We start from the raw sequence: 14,894 nt of genomic DNA on the forward strand, positions 1-14,894 counted from the left end.
ACAGATAACAGGGAATCATGCCTTATGTTTTCTCTAAAAAGACGTTTTAAGTCCCTGTGGATATTCCTTAAGTGGAATTACTAATGCTAATGTGATTCTCTGTTGGTTTTGCTTATTCATTAATACAATAATATTCAAAGGCTAGTGTCTTAAATCTAGGTATAACAAAAGAGATTTCTAGCACCAGACAGTACAGATTACTCCCATATTCCCATTATAAGCAATTCAGTAGGGGCCCGGGCAGTGGCGCACCTGGTTGAGCGCAAGTATTACAATGCGCAAGGACTCAGGTTGGAGCCCCAGGTCCCCATCTTCAGGGGGAAAGCTTTGAGAATGGTGAAGAAGTGATGCAGGTGTCTCTCTATCTCTCTCCCTCTCTATCACCCCCTTCCCTCTTGATTTCTGGCTGTCCTTATCCAATAAATAAAGATTTTAAAAAAAGAAAAGAAAAATAAACAATTCAGTAAATAAAGCAGTGAGACATTTGGCTACACATTGACTGCTGAAAAGATTCTTATCATTATTCTATATCTATCTATATTTTTCCCATTTTTTTCAACAGTCCTGCCTTGACTTCCTTTCTAAGTCACCCCTACACCTACTACTATTTCTGAGTGTCTTTCCTCTCTCTCTCTCTCTCATAAGAAAAACAGTGCCTGGCTTCCTCTAGTGTTTGCTAGATTTGTTTCCCTTTCATTGCTGGTATAAAAACAGGATTCCTGGGAGTCAGGCGGTAGCGCGATGGGTTAAGCATATGTGGCGCAAAGTGCAAGGGCCTCTGGCTCCCCACGTTCAGGGAAGTTGCTTCACAGGCAGTGAAGCAGGTTTGCAGGTGTCTTTCTCTCACCTCCTTTGTCTTCCCCATTTCTCTCTGTCCTATCTAACAATGACATCAATAACACCAACAATAACTACAACAATAAAAAAAGGGCTACAAAAGGGAAAATAAATAAATATTAAAAAAAAAAACAGGATTCCTGGTGACAAATAAAATACTTCAGGTCCTGGTGGAATGGGGGTACTACAGAACCCTCTGATTTATTTCCCCTATCATTTATCCCTCTGGAAGTATAAACCAAAATTTGTTTTGGGGTGCAGAAGGTGGGAGTTCTGGCTTCTGTAATTGCTTCTCTGCTGGACACGGACTTTGGCAGGTCGATCCATATTCCCAACCTGTTTCTGTCTTTCCTTAGTGGGGTAGGGTTCTGGGGAGGTGAGGTTTCAGGAAGCATTAGTGAGGTCATCTTCCCAGAGAAGTCAGTATAGAATCATAGTAGCATCTGGAACTTGGTGGCTGAAAGGCTATAAGAAAGAAAGCAAAATGAAATGGTAAACTGGATTGTTTAGTGTTACTTTGGTATTTGAACTTTAAAATGATTGCATGATTGCCTTTAACGTTAATTTTTTTTTAACATCAAAAATTTTTGCCATAAAATCACCATGGACAAACCTTCCTTCAACATACAAATACGCACTCTGCCCCTCTTACATACCACCTACCTACAATGCTTCTGACTTGACATCTGATGCTCAGTATCTCAAAACAGAAGAGCAAAAGCATAACCAGAACACGAAGATTTAGCAGAGGCAGGTCCTCCCAGCCATAATATTACTTTAATGTTTTCTGATATCTTGTGTTTTATTTTTAAATCACTATCAATTTTGCACTTGCCTGCACATTATGTTCCTATTTTAATGTAAATGTTGTGTCTTAAAATACTAAGGGACACAAACTGATGTCCCAAGAAGATACGTATCCTGTAGTTTCACAAACACAGTGATGTGGGTCAGAGGCACCCAGTTTGAGAATCTAGATGTACAAAATGTATGTGTTAGCAAAACCGAGCTGAGATATTTTTATATTCTGTATTTTCACCAGTCATCCAGATAATTTAGACCAAGTACGCATGCGGTCTGGAGATAGGAAGGACTAGAAATCTTAAATCTTCCAAAAACTGGTTAAGTGGATTGCAAAGTAGACAATTGACTGAATAAATAGGGTGGGATGGGTCACAGTTTTTTGGTGATGGGAATGGTGTTTATGTACACTCCTATTAATTTGTAGTCATATAAATCACTATTTAATTAATATGAGAGGAGAAAATTGATTGAATAATAGAGGAGTTATTTACTCATTCACTCACTTCTTTCTGCGTTCCAGGCACTAAAATAAGTAACTAACTAGAAATATAAAGATGGCTAGATTATAGTTCCTAATGAAAGAAAATCACTTTCTAATGGATGAAAACAGCCCCCATGCACAGAAGTTTTAAATCAAACTGAACTGCAAAACGATTAAAAGCTCTGGAATTGAGGAAGCAGTGAGGGTGGCAGTGGCACAGAATAAAAATATTTAGCCTCTTCTATTGGCCTAAAAGATTTAAAAATTCTTTTAAATTTTTGAAGCAATATTCAGAGGCTCAGACAGAAATGTGAAGAATGTAGGTCTGTTATTTCACTTAAGTGAGATCTAGACGTGAAGAGGTCATAACTAGCTCACTTCAACAAGATCAATTCTAAAATCTACCTCACAGGTAACTGATTTATTCCAAAAGGATAAGAATAGTTTTGTTGCTTTTAAAAAGCCTTTCTTAGGGAAACTAAAAGCAGGATTTGACTAAATCTGGAGTAGGGCACCTTCAGCTTCATTACTTGTATGAGGCCTTTCCTCTCATAGGATTCTCTAATTCCATTACAGGCTGTTTACTTCCTAACAAAGTCCCAAAACCTAGATATAGACCAGGTCACATGAGATAGAGCATATGTTCACATGTATCCATAAACTAGAGCAAAATATATACGTGAAAGCGAAAGTACACAATAGTCTATCATCTTATAATTTTTTAATCAATATTAAGTCACTAATAAAATTTTTTAGAAAGAAGAGGAAGAAGAAGGAGTATGAGGAGAAAGAGAAGAAGGAGAAAGAAAAGAAGAAGAAAAATTGTTATGTTGAAAACTGAGCAATGTTATGCATGTACAAACTATTGTATTTATTGTGAAATGTAAAACATTAATCTCCCAATAAAGAAATTTTAAAGATAAAACAAAAATAAATAAAAGGCTGAAAAAAATCACAAGAGTACATTTTGTTTTTAGAACCCCTTTTCCCTGAAGGTAGGGTCTAAGCACAGAGGTCTTACTTCAAGGTATATATGGTCTCAGTTAACAAAGTGGGTGAAGAGGTAAGACTGGAATGATCTAATCAGATATACCATTGAGATTAATCTGAATGGGAACTGCTGGGGCAAGATGGTGGTGCACCAGATTGAGCGCACATAGTACCAAGCACAAGGATCCAAGCTCAAGCTCCCCGTCCTTACATGTGGGGGGGGAAGCTTCATGAGCAGTGAAACAATGCTGCATGTGTCTCTTTCTCTCTTTCTCCCTCTCTCTCTCATCTCCCCTTTCCCTTTTGATTTCTTTCTTATTCTATACAAGAATTTTTTTTAATGATTAAATGGGAACTGATAAGATAGCTCAGCTGGGCAGGTACCTGGTTTGCCATGTGGATGACCTAGACTTGAGCCTTGCTTATCCCACATGGGAATAGTCCCAGTGCTGAGGGAAGCTGTAGTGTTATGTTGACTCCTATTTATTCCTTCACCTATCTCTCCCTTTCTGTTGGGAAAGTTTGTCCCAGAACAGTGAAGCCCTTGTGATGGCAAAATAATAATAATAGGAATGAGGTAGAAGCAGTCAAGAGGGGTGCACTCTACCCCTGATTTAAGCAGCTTACTGCAGAGATAGGAAGCATATAGAAAAGAGTAGAAATAGGGAAAAGGAGGTTAAAGGGCTTGGGAAAAAGTAGCATTCTCAAGACAAGTTGGATTTATAATGCCTTAGAAGCTGGCAAACTATTGGGTTTCTAGTTCTGGAGGTCAGAAGAAGTTTGGCTTGGAAATAGGAGCAGTTAAAGGGGTTCTCAGAATAAAAATCATGACAGCAGCTATAAGAGAAGATGAAGTTTACTTGAGGACAATGAGCAGAATACGGAGAGGAGACCAAAACCATACCCCCAAGGGAAACCAATCTTTCTGTGGACGGGTAGAGAAAGAGAGCCAACAAAGAAAACTGACAGAAAAGTGGTCAGTGGATTAAAAAAAAAAAAAGTTATGTTGAAAATTGAGCAATGTTATGCATGTACAAACTATTGTATTTCCTGTCAAATGTAAAACATTAATCCCCCAATACAGAAATTTTAAAAATAAAAAATAAAAATAAATAAAAGGCTGAAAAAAAAATCACAAGAGTACATTTTGTTTGTTTTTGGAACCCAATAAGAAGGAAGAAGTAATCAATGGTATCAAATTCTGTTGAGGGATCTAGTAAAGCAAGGATCAATCTAAGGATATAGATGTAATTTGTGGTCTTGGTGAAAGTAGTTTCAGGGCAGTAGTAGTGTAAGATGTGGGGCTCTAAGAAATCGGCAGGAGACTAGGAACAGAGACAAAAATTATGGGTCATGTGTTCAAGTATTTTGTCTGTAAAAGGCAAGGAATGTCAGTACCTAAAAAGAAATGTGAGACCCACAGCAGGGGACTGTCTGGCATGCTTGACTTCTTCCTGATCATTTTTCATATTTAATATCATGCACTTGAACCCAGTAAATAAAAAAAAGCAAGAAAAAATAGGAAAGAGTGTAAACTGAAAGAAATGTAAGAATAATTTCAAGTCTAATGCAAAAACAGAGTCCTCCGCTTCAAAGAGAAAGAGGTGGATTCTTCCATTAAAACTGGAGAAATGCATGCAAAGAGAATCTCATGACTGAGGCTCCAGAGTCTTCAGTTCAATCCTCCGCATCACCATAAGCCAGAGCTGAGCAGTGCTCTAGTAAGAAAAAAAAAAAAAGCTGAAGAAATGGAGAGGGAGAGTTAGTCATATAGGAGTCTGTAGATAAGACACCGGATGAGAGAGAGTACCTTTATCTTCTGACTTCTATTTTCTCTATCAGAGTCCACTACAGAAAATGAAGAGGATAGGTAAAAAAAACTGAAGTCAGATATGTTCAGGGAATTAATAAAAGTTGAAATTGGCATACGAAGACTAGAAGAACAAACTTACTCAGTAAATAGAGAACACTGCTCACTAGAGTTCATGGTCTAGTAGTTATATTGTTGTGCTCACAGTCCTAGTATGAATTTAATGAATACTGGACTCTGGATTATTGTTTTGTTTTAATTTTCTGTAGCTGGGTTCAGAAGCTCATAAAGAAATGTGAAGAATGTAAATTCATTATAGCTTTTTCCAGCCTAAGATCTAGATGTAGAGAGCTAATGTCCAGTTTATTTCAGTAAAACTAATTTTAAGGTCATCTTCACAAGTAAGTAACTGATTTATTCCTATGGAGTAAATGAATTTTTATTGCTTTAAATCACTCTTTCCATTATTTCTAGTTGTTTCTCCCTGTTAGCAAAATCAACTCATAGAGGTCAAGAAGAGTGACTAGCCTACCGAACTAAGTAAATGAACAAGAACTGACTAAGCAAGTTATTGGGTTGTCAAAAAAGTCATGACATATTTTTCTATGCAAAAAAAAAAAAGTGTGATAACTTTTCCAACAATCCAATTGGTACCCCTCCTAATTTAGAAAACTTAGAAACAACAGAATAATGAAGTTTAGCAAAAGAAACTATTTGTTAGAGCTTTGTCATAAGAACGGTCATTTAATTTACCATGTAAAATGAGAAACAAAGAACCAGACCAACTTGATATGACTTTATTGGCCAAACATCCAAGCTTACCCCACCAACCCCCCCCTCACTGCTTTCTCACACTGCTTAAGAGAAAATGGCATGAGGGGGTGAATTGAGTTTACAGATGAAAATTAAATGGTCTGAACTATGTGGATTGAAGGGTTGCAGAGTCAGGCAGATTACAAAATAAGGTTTTGTAATCTTAGAAGAGCTCCGACCCTCTGTTCCCTAATCATACACTCAGAGCATTTGTGCGGTATCACCAAAATGAAGGGTGCTGTAACTACTACATGGGAATTAAGAGGATGTGCTGTGATCATGGGGGAAATACATCATAATGAAATGAAAAGAGAGCAGCAATACATGATAATGACAATGGAAACAGAAGGACTGAGAGGTCAGAAGTTCAAAAAATTTCAAAAGGACAAATTCATAGGTGAATAAAAGGAGTAAAAGGCAGAGGGTGTGGAAATGTTAATATCCCATCTTATCTTTCTTTAAAGATAAAATAATGCAGGGTTGTGCTATAATATGTGGTGGGGGGTTGGGGGTTGGAGGAGAAGAAATTGTTTGGATCTGGTGAAGAAACGTCAGCAAGGAAGCAATGGGAGTAAAGCATTCTACAGAAAGCAATCACAGAACCTAGGGTAGAGTCACTGAGGTGAACCACATGACCATCTGGGAAACCGCTAAGCAACTACTAGAGGAATCTGTAAGAAACAACAGCAGACAGGAATCCAGGGGCCTGGTAATGGCACACCTGGTTGACTGCATATGTTATAATACACAAGGACTCTGGTTCAAACCTCTGGTCCCCAGCTGCAAGGGGAAGCTGCTTCACAAGCAGTGAAGCAGTGCTGCAAGTGTCTCTTTCTCTCCTTCTCTGTCTCCTACATCCTTCTCTATTTCTGTCTCTATTCAATAAGTAATAAAATAAATAAATATTTGAAAAAAAAGAGTGGATAGAACATTGTATCTTAAAGACTGTATATATTGTTATTGCTTTCAAAATATATTTTCAAAAGCTGCTTAATCCAAGATTCATCATAACTATTCAGTGAAAGAGAAAAACACATGTAATTTCATAATGAAAAATTACGCACTATTAAATAAAATACTGGCATGGCAACTGATTTTGCTACAGCTCTTATTTAATAAAGCTTTGAATACACATGTCAGCACACAGACTTATATGCCTTTTGAGTTTTGATGCCCTGGCTATAAATGTGATGAAAACAGTATCTTCTGCATAAACGTGATTTGATCTCCTTCATTGTCATCCATAACTCTGGAAAGGACACAGCTTCTGCCGTCCAACAATTTTCAAACTTCATTACTTCAAATTATATTTGGATTAATCCTGGGGTCAGCAAACATATTTTATTAAGGTCCAAACAGAAAATACTTTAAACTCTGTGGCCTGAGGGTATCTGTCACAATTACTCACTCTTCTAACTCAAAAACAACTGTAGACAGTATGAAAACAAATGGATGTAGCCGTGTTTTAATAAAACTTGCCAAAACAGGTCGAAGATGAAGGTCAGATCTGACCCATTGACTACTCCATAGGTTCTGATTTACAGACATTTAGATTTGTCTGTGAATTAATGGAATAATTAGATAATCTTTCATTTAACTGCTATTATTTAGCTAAAATTTCAGACTGTGACTTAATCTATAATACTTAAAAAAAAAGTGGGAGTCGGGTGGTAATGCAACGGGTTAAGCACAAGTGGCGCAAAGTACAAGGACAGGCTTAAGGATCCTGGTTTGAGCCTCCGGCTCCCCACCTGCAGGGCGGTCGATTCACAAGTGGTGAAGCAGGTCTGCAGGTGTCTCTCTTTCTCTCCCCCTTTCTGTCTTCCCCTTCTCTCTCCATTTCTCTCTGTCCTAACCAACAACGATGACATCAACAACAACTACAACAAAAATAAAAAACAAGGGCAACAAAAGGGAAAATAAATAATAATAATTTTTTTAAGTATATTAATGGAGGAAGGACAGAAAACTAAAGCATCATTCTGGCTCATGAGATGATTATCAAACCTGGGATCTCAAGTTTGGGAATCTAATACTTCCTCCACTGTGTCACTGTGGCACAATGTATAGCTCTTTTATGTAGGCATTTATCTTTGAACTTATTGAAATAGAAACTTTAGGAAGACAATGCTTTTTTGGTTAATCCTTATAATTTTATCTATAAAGGTACCTGGCACACTGTAGGCAACATACAAATATAATTAATGAGCAAATGAATTCTGGAATAAAATCAGGGAAAATGATGATAATCAGCACAGATTTTGGTTCATCTATAGGAGTGTAAATATCCTTTGTTTTGGTCAAGCACGCTCCCTCCAATCTATATTGTAGTCTCTTACAACATTATGAAACACTGGTAGAACAGGAAAGTCCAGATACATTATCCATAAAGTCAGTGAGTTAGGCTTTTGTCTCTTATTTTGCATTTTCTCTCACATAGGATGGTTTTCTGTCTTAAGAGAACACATGTTACTTTTACAAGAAATTCATGAATCATTTTACTGGAATGTTACAAAACATTGTATGCCCTCACAGACAAGTATATTGTTTTGTTAATTTAGAGTGTTAATATAGTATAAATTTCTCCTTTGTTGAGAGTAGCCCATTTTGCTGTCTACTTAAAAGTGAAAACCTTTCCTAAGGGGAGTCAGGGAAAGCAGTTCAGTGCATTCTTCTTTCTGGCCTTGACCTTGTCTTTCATCCTGGATAGCTTTCAACTCCAGTTGTGAAATCAAATGAAGAACCTTCTTTTTCTCCATGCAGTGGTGATATTTTATGTCAGCTAATAGAACAAATGAATTTAACCTAAAAACCAGTAGTTTATGTATAAAACAGAATTAATAGGGGGCCTGGGTGGCAGTGTATCCAGTTGAGCACACGTTACCATGGGCAGGGGCCTGGGTTCAAGTCTCAGGCTGTCCACCTGCATGGGGGAATGCTTCATAAGCGGTGAAGCAGGTCTGCAGATGTCTTTCTTTCTCTCTTTCTTTCTATCTCCCCCCTCTTAACTTATCTCTGCCTTGTCAAATACGATTTTGAAAAAACTGTGTGGTCCGGGAGGTGGCGCAATAGTAAATCATTGTATTCTCAAGCATGAAGTCCCGAGTTCAATCCCCGGCAGCACATGTGCAAGAGTGATGTCTGATTCTTTCTCTCTCCTCCTATCTTTCTCATTAATAAATAAATAAATAAATTCTAAAGAAAATTTTTTAAAAGATTTTTTTAAAATAATTTAAAAAAAAAAGGCCACCAGAAGCAATCTATTCATCTTACTGGCATCAAGCCCCAGTAATAACTCCTATGGCAATAAAAAAATAAAATAAAATGAATTTTTAAATGGTATTAATAAAACTACTTTTTCAAGAAGCATATATCCAAAATGAAATTCCTCCAATAAGCTCCCTAGAAAGTATCATGCTTTTTCTATTTACACATTTAAAAACAGATCCTGTTCAGATATGTCTGCCATGCATACCAGCCAAAAAGTAAGTTATCTATATTTGAAGACACAAAGTAAATTAATTTTATCATCTTCTTTATTATCACTTTAAAATGTCCCTTCCCTCCCAAAAAAGTGAATACTGTTTCCTTCCCCTTGCATTGCTGCTGTAACAATTTTGATTCTTTTTTTTAATGTTTTTATGTATAATTTCATAGAAACAGAGAGAAATTGAGAGAGAAGATGGAGAGAGATACAGAAACACCTGCAGCCCTGCTTCAGCACTCATGAAGATTTCCCTCTGCAGGTGGGGGCCAGGGCCTTGAACTTGGGTCCTTGTGTACTGTCATGTGAGCGCTTATACCCCTGGCCCTAATTTTGATTCTTTTTGAGGCTACCTGCCAGATAAAAATAAAACTAAAAAATAAAATGGAAGCTTTAATTATCTTTTTCTGTCTATAAATATTTTTTAAAAACAAATACTGAACTACTAAAAAGTCAACTGCTTCATCTAATAAGATGTAACGATACTGTTGGCCGCACTTTCTAACCTCTCCAGTGTATCAGGCCTACACCCTTGCTCTCCATACACACAATACCTCACCTTGACATCATTGCTGACTGAGGGATTGTGGAAGAATCCAGCACACAAACAGAAACTCAGTCCTTGCAAGGAAATACTCACGGCAGTAAGGAAAAGGGGATACTCAGCAGTCTCTGGGAATATACCAGGGTCTTTTGCTAACTACCCAGAAAATAAGCAATAACTGATTCACTGTCTTCTCTTTCAATTCCAGATCCTCTTTGTCCTTCTTTTACAACTTCAGCATCATTTTACCAAGGAAATGTCGGTTTCTAGGATTGTTGACAAGAAGGTATATTTCCACATTTCCTTGAGTTAACATACACACCTTTCAAGGTCATACCCTGTTTATCACCATCACTTTCTTCATAAGCAGTTCAGAAGACTGGGACAAAATTCTTCAGCCTCTTCTATTCCCTTTTCAGTCCTGTAAATTGTATAAACAGTGTTTCAGAACCCTTGGTAGAGTTTCTTCTTGTTGATTTGAAAGAAGAAAAATGGCAGCTTTCTTTGGGACATCATCCCAGTGAGACACACACACACACGCACACGCACACGCATGCACACACACACACACACACATTCACACACACACACACACACACACACATTCACACATACACACATTCACACACACACACACACACACCTGCTTTCTTCACCTTGTATTTCTACTCTAACAATGTAATTATTTTTACATCTACAATGACTCTGCTATCAGAGAAAATGGTAAATAAAACAGGAAGTTTGGGGAAGGGGTAGATAGCATAATGGTTATGCAAAGAGACTCTCATGCCTGAAGGTCCAAGGTCCCAGGTTCAATCCCCTCCACCACCACACCACCATATGTCACAGTTAATGAGTACTCTGGTTAAAAATATATATATATTTCCTATATTCAAATAAAAAACAAAGTCTTTTCTATGGTCTAAGGGTCTTCCATGCCCTCTTTTCTTATCTCTCAGTTCTCATCAATTACTTTACCTCTCCCAGTCTTACAATAACATTACATCTTTTTTTCTCTCTCTCTCTCAGAATTGCCACATTCTCATATCAAGGCTGTCAAAACCCAAAAATTATCTGCGTAAAGTCTAACTGGCCTTATTTAGTAGTTTATGAATCAGTACTTTATGTAGCCAGTAGAAAGGCTTTCTCATCAGTTATACAAAGTACAAGGTCATTAGCAAAATATAGTTACTTTAGTTAAAGCTTCCTTCCTGAAGAGGATCTGGAGAGGCGTGTTGTATCTTGCAGATTTCCTCTCTCTGACTTCCCACTGAAACTTCAAGGCTCCTTTGAAATTCTACCTTCACAAAAGACTGAAACTGTAGTTATATTGAATATTAAGCCTTGCTAGGCCTTGACATAAATGACTCCATTTGAGAGTCCTGTTTTTCTATTCGCAGAGTCTTTGAATTTGCTGTAAATTCCATTCCCATAGATCAATGCTAGTTCTTTCACTCCTTCCTAACTTGATTCAAAACTCAGTTTCTCCTGAGTTCAAGTGTAACGGGGTAGAATTCTCCACACAGAAATCGCGATCCTCCACACCAAGTCAGGTGGTTGAATATGAATTTTATTTAAGCCTACTCAGCTGAGGGTACAGCCCAGGGAAGACTCACACAGAAGCTACCCAAGGACTGAACGCCTAAGCACAGTCACAAGCATCTTTTTATACTTTTTGCAGCATATGCCAGCATTGGTTACATACAATATTTTGCACAGTTTCCAAGACTTGGCTTGTTTACCTGAAATCTAATGACTGGGGTGGAGGGAGGGGGGAGTGGGTGGGCTTTTAGGCTTGCACCACATCTTGGTACAAAAACATCTTGTTTTCTCAGAAACAAACATCATGCCTTACCAAAAGTTGCAAGGTTTACAGAAGTGGTGAGGTTTACAGAAGCAGAAAGTTAGCATTATTCCTACTCTAGGTCTGGTAAATTTTTAACCATTCTATTGTTCTGGTGCATGACTACTAGACCAGGTTGGTCTCTGAACTATGCTAGCAATTTCTTGATTATACCTGTACCCATTTTTCCTTTGATTATACCAATACCTGTCTCCTACAGGAGGAATGTTCCACGAGTAATGACGCAGTGCTATAACTCATATTTTCTCTCTCTGTTTCCTTCTCTCTCTATCTCACCCTTCCCTCTCATTTTCTCTGTCTCTAACCAAAATAAATAAATAATTTTTAAAAATCAGTTTCTAAAGCTGCACTTTATCCAAGAACTAAAATATCCTCATTCAATATTACGTAGTCTGAATTCCTCCACTTTTTAAATTTACTTTATTTTGCTTACCATCAGTTTTGTCCTATCAGAATGTAATTTTTATTTATTTATTTATGGATAAAAACAAAGAGTAATTGAGAAGGGAGAAAGAGGGAAAGAGACAGAGAGACACCTGCAGCCCTGCTTCACCACTTGTGAAGCTATCCCCCTACAGGTGGAGGGAGACCAGGGGCTTGAACCTGGGTCCTTGCACACTATAATGTGTGTGCTTAACCAGGTTCACCACTGGCTGGCCTCCCAGAATGTAATTTCTGTAAGGACTAGTTTCACTGATCCATCCCCCATGCCTAGAGCATGTCCCAGATACTGAATAAGTAGTGAGTGAATGAATGAATGAATGAATGAATGAATGAATGGTACTCAATTTATTTTAAAAGAAAGGACAGCAATATGTTCAGCATCACTAGTCATAAAAAGCAAGGAAGAAACAGAAGTTTAAAGCATACTCTGATGAAATGTCCACTATGCTTGCTGAAACAAACACCCTTCGTTTCATAGTCAGTATAAGAGTGCAGCTAAAAATCACAGGAACAACTGAATTGAAAAGAGAGTAATTGACTACAAAACAACTTAAGTTGATGCATGTTTAAACACATGCTACAGAGCAAGCTCCAAAATGAAGAAGTTGGGGGTCTGGTTTTAAGCTGAGAAGAGTTGGGGTAGTGTAACAGTCTCCCAGAGAAATCAGGCATATTTATCAGTAGGAAAGGTGGGAATCACATAAAGGAACATTCCAAAGGTCATACCTGGCATGGACAGAATATTGTGGAGAAATGTCATCAGAGGCAGATATTCAGTACGGAGAGGAGAAAAAAAGAGACCTTCAGTCAAGGAGGGTTCCATTATTCAACCTCCACTGACAATTCTGTTCAGCCAGGAACTTGTGATCCTAATCAACACAAAGGTATTTGTAAGATTCTGTCTGGGCCAATCAAAGCCAAAAGAATGTAACAATGGCTGCTCCCAGGGAGCAGTTGTCACATCATTCAAACCACAACTCTTCACCCAAATGCTTTTTTTTTTTTTTTCTTGTTTGTTTCCTTAATTCTGGAGTCTTAGTAGATTTCCTCTCTGATTCCCACTGAAACTCCAAGGCCTCTTTGATTCTACCTTCACAAGAGGCTGAGTTTTAACAAAAAAAAAAAAAAAAAAGGGGGAAAGTCGCAAAGAGTGTGTAAAGGATTCTTTTATGATTCGTTTTTTTAAAAACGGTTACACAAACATTAAAATCTAACTGCACTGTCAATGTCAACTGACCTGGCTAGCAAAAGAACCACTCTAGAAGTTCATCAATACTTTCATCATTTACAGTAAGACCTTGATTCCTCATATGCCTTCTAGAACAGTTTTAATCATTAGTAAAGGCATTCCATAAAGTTTCTATCTGTGCGATTTTTGCCATTTCAATGCACAAAGTCTCACTAACTAGCAACTATATTAGACTTTTGACATAGGGATATGGAATGTAATAGAATGTTTTGTAACAACTACTCATGGGATACAAGACCAAATATCCTTGGAGTTTGCTATCATTAAATTGTGTCCAAGCTATCACCGTCAAGTCCATCTGCACTACAAGTTCTAAGATTAATAGTTGGAAATAGCTGCACAGTTTATACATTGTGGTTCTTTGACTTTAATTATCTTTGTCCTTCTAGAGAAACTGAAACAAAACTATCAAGAGTGTCCTTCAATTTAAGCTTATTTAAAAAGACATTTTTAAAAGCATATACTGGTACCTTAAACTACTTCTAGCACAATTCAAGGTATGAATTGTATTTTTATTTCTTAAGTACTAAGAAAAGAGCACACAGTTTACCATAGAAAAATTCATATTCTATTACTTTCTGTTCTATTCACCCACCACCATAAAGCTCCATCAATACTTTTCATTTCCAAAATCAAGTAACAATAATAATAACTATTTTGTTAGTTCATTCCCTAGTAAATTTATTCAGGCATTTTTTTTCCACTTGGGTTACTGCTGGGGCTCAGTGCCAGAACTATGAACCCACTGTTTCTGTCAGCCTTGTTTTCCGCTTTTCTCCCCCATTTTATTTTATTTTATTTTATTTTATTTTATTTTATTTTATTTGACAAAGAAATTGATAGACAGGGAGAAAGAAAGATAAGACACCACAGATGTGCTTCACTGTTCATGAAGTACCTCCCCCTCCCTTGCAGGTGGGAAGTAAGGGCTTGAACCTGGGTCCTTGCACATGGTAATGTGTGAGCTAAACTGGGGCTAGTTTAGCCCCACTACTACCTAGCCCCCTAAAATCATATTTCCTTTTTATTTTTTTAATTACCTTTATTTACTTATTGGATAGAGGCAGACAGAACTTGAGAGGGAAGGAGAGAGGGAGAGAAAGAGAGAGAGACAGAGAGAGAGAGACCTGCAACACTGCTCTGCTTCACCACCCATGAAGCTTTCCCCCTGACCCTGTGTGGACCGGGTGCCAGGTGGTTCAAACCTGGGCCCTTGCACACTGTAACATGTGTACTCAACCAGTTGCACCACTACCTGGCGCCAAGTCATATTTTCTTTACAAACTGTCCTTACCATGAATACTTTTAAATACTTTATCTTGTTAATGAGAATGAGAGAAACAGATAACCAGAGCATCGCTCTGAGGCATGGGATTCTAAGGGTCGAATCTGGGACCTTATGACTCAGAGCCCAAAGCTTGATCCACTGAGTCACTTCTGGGGCCCCCTACTAAGCAATTTTAGTACCATAGATACACTGCGTGTGTACTTGTACATGTGTGCACATATATTTTTATACTATAATCCTCCTAACAACCACAAACTGTTATAGTAGCTAAGATACGCCCTGTGCC

At 37.6% G+C, this 14,894-nt stretch overlaps 1 long non-coding RNA gene across 2 annotated transcripts; it reads right to left on the reverse strand.

The window, feature by feature from the left end:
• Nucleotides 1-1,013: 1,013 nt before the first annotated feature.
• On the reverse strand, nucleotides 1,014-13,096 carry LOC132538153 (uncharacterized). 2 transcript variants are annotated; one of them, XR_009549602.1, is made up of 3 exons: nucleotides 12,798-13,096; nucleotides 10,101-10,184; nucleotides 1,014-1,302 (listed from the first exon to the last, which is right to left on the reverse strand). It is a non-coding gene; the product is annotated as an uncharacterized LOC132538153 (long non-coding RNA). The 2 variants fall into 2 exon arrangements; XR_009549603.1 differs by having other exon boundaries at nucleotides 10,086-10,184.
• Between the last annotated feature and the right edge of the window lie 1,798 nt (nucleotides 13,097-14,894).

This window comes from Erinaceus europaeus, chromosome 4 (assembly GCF_950295315.1).
Source record: "Erinaceus europaeus chromosome 4, mEriEur2.1, whole genome shotgun sequence".
Taxonomy (NCBI): domain Eukaryota; kingdom Metazoa; phylum Chordata; class Mammalia; order Eulipotyphla; family Erinaceidae; genus Erinaceus; species Erinaceus europaeus.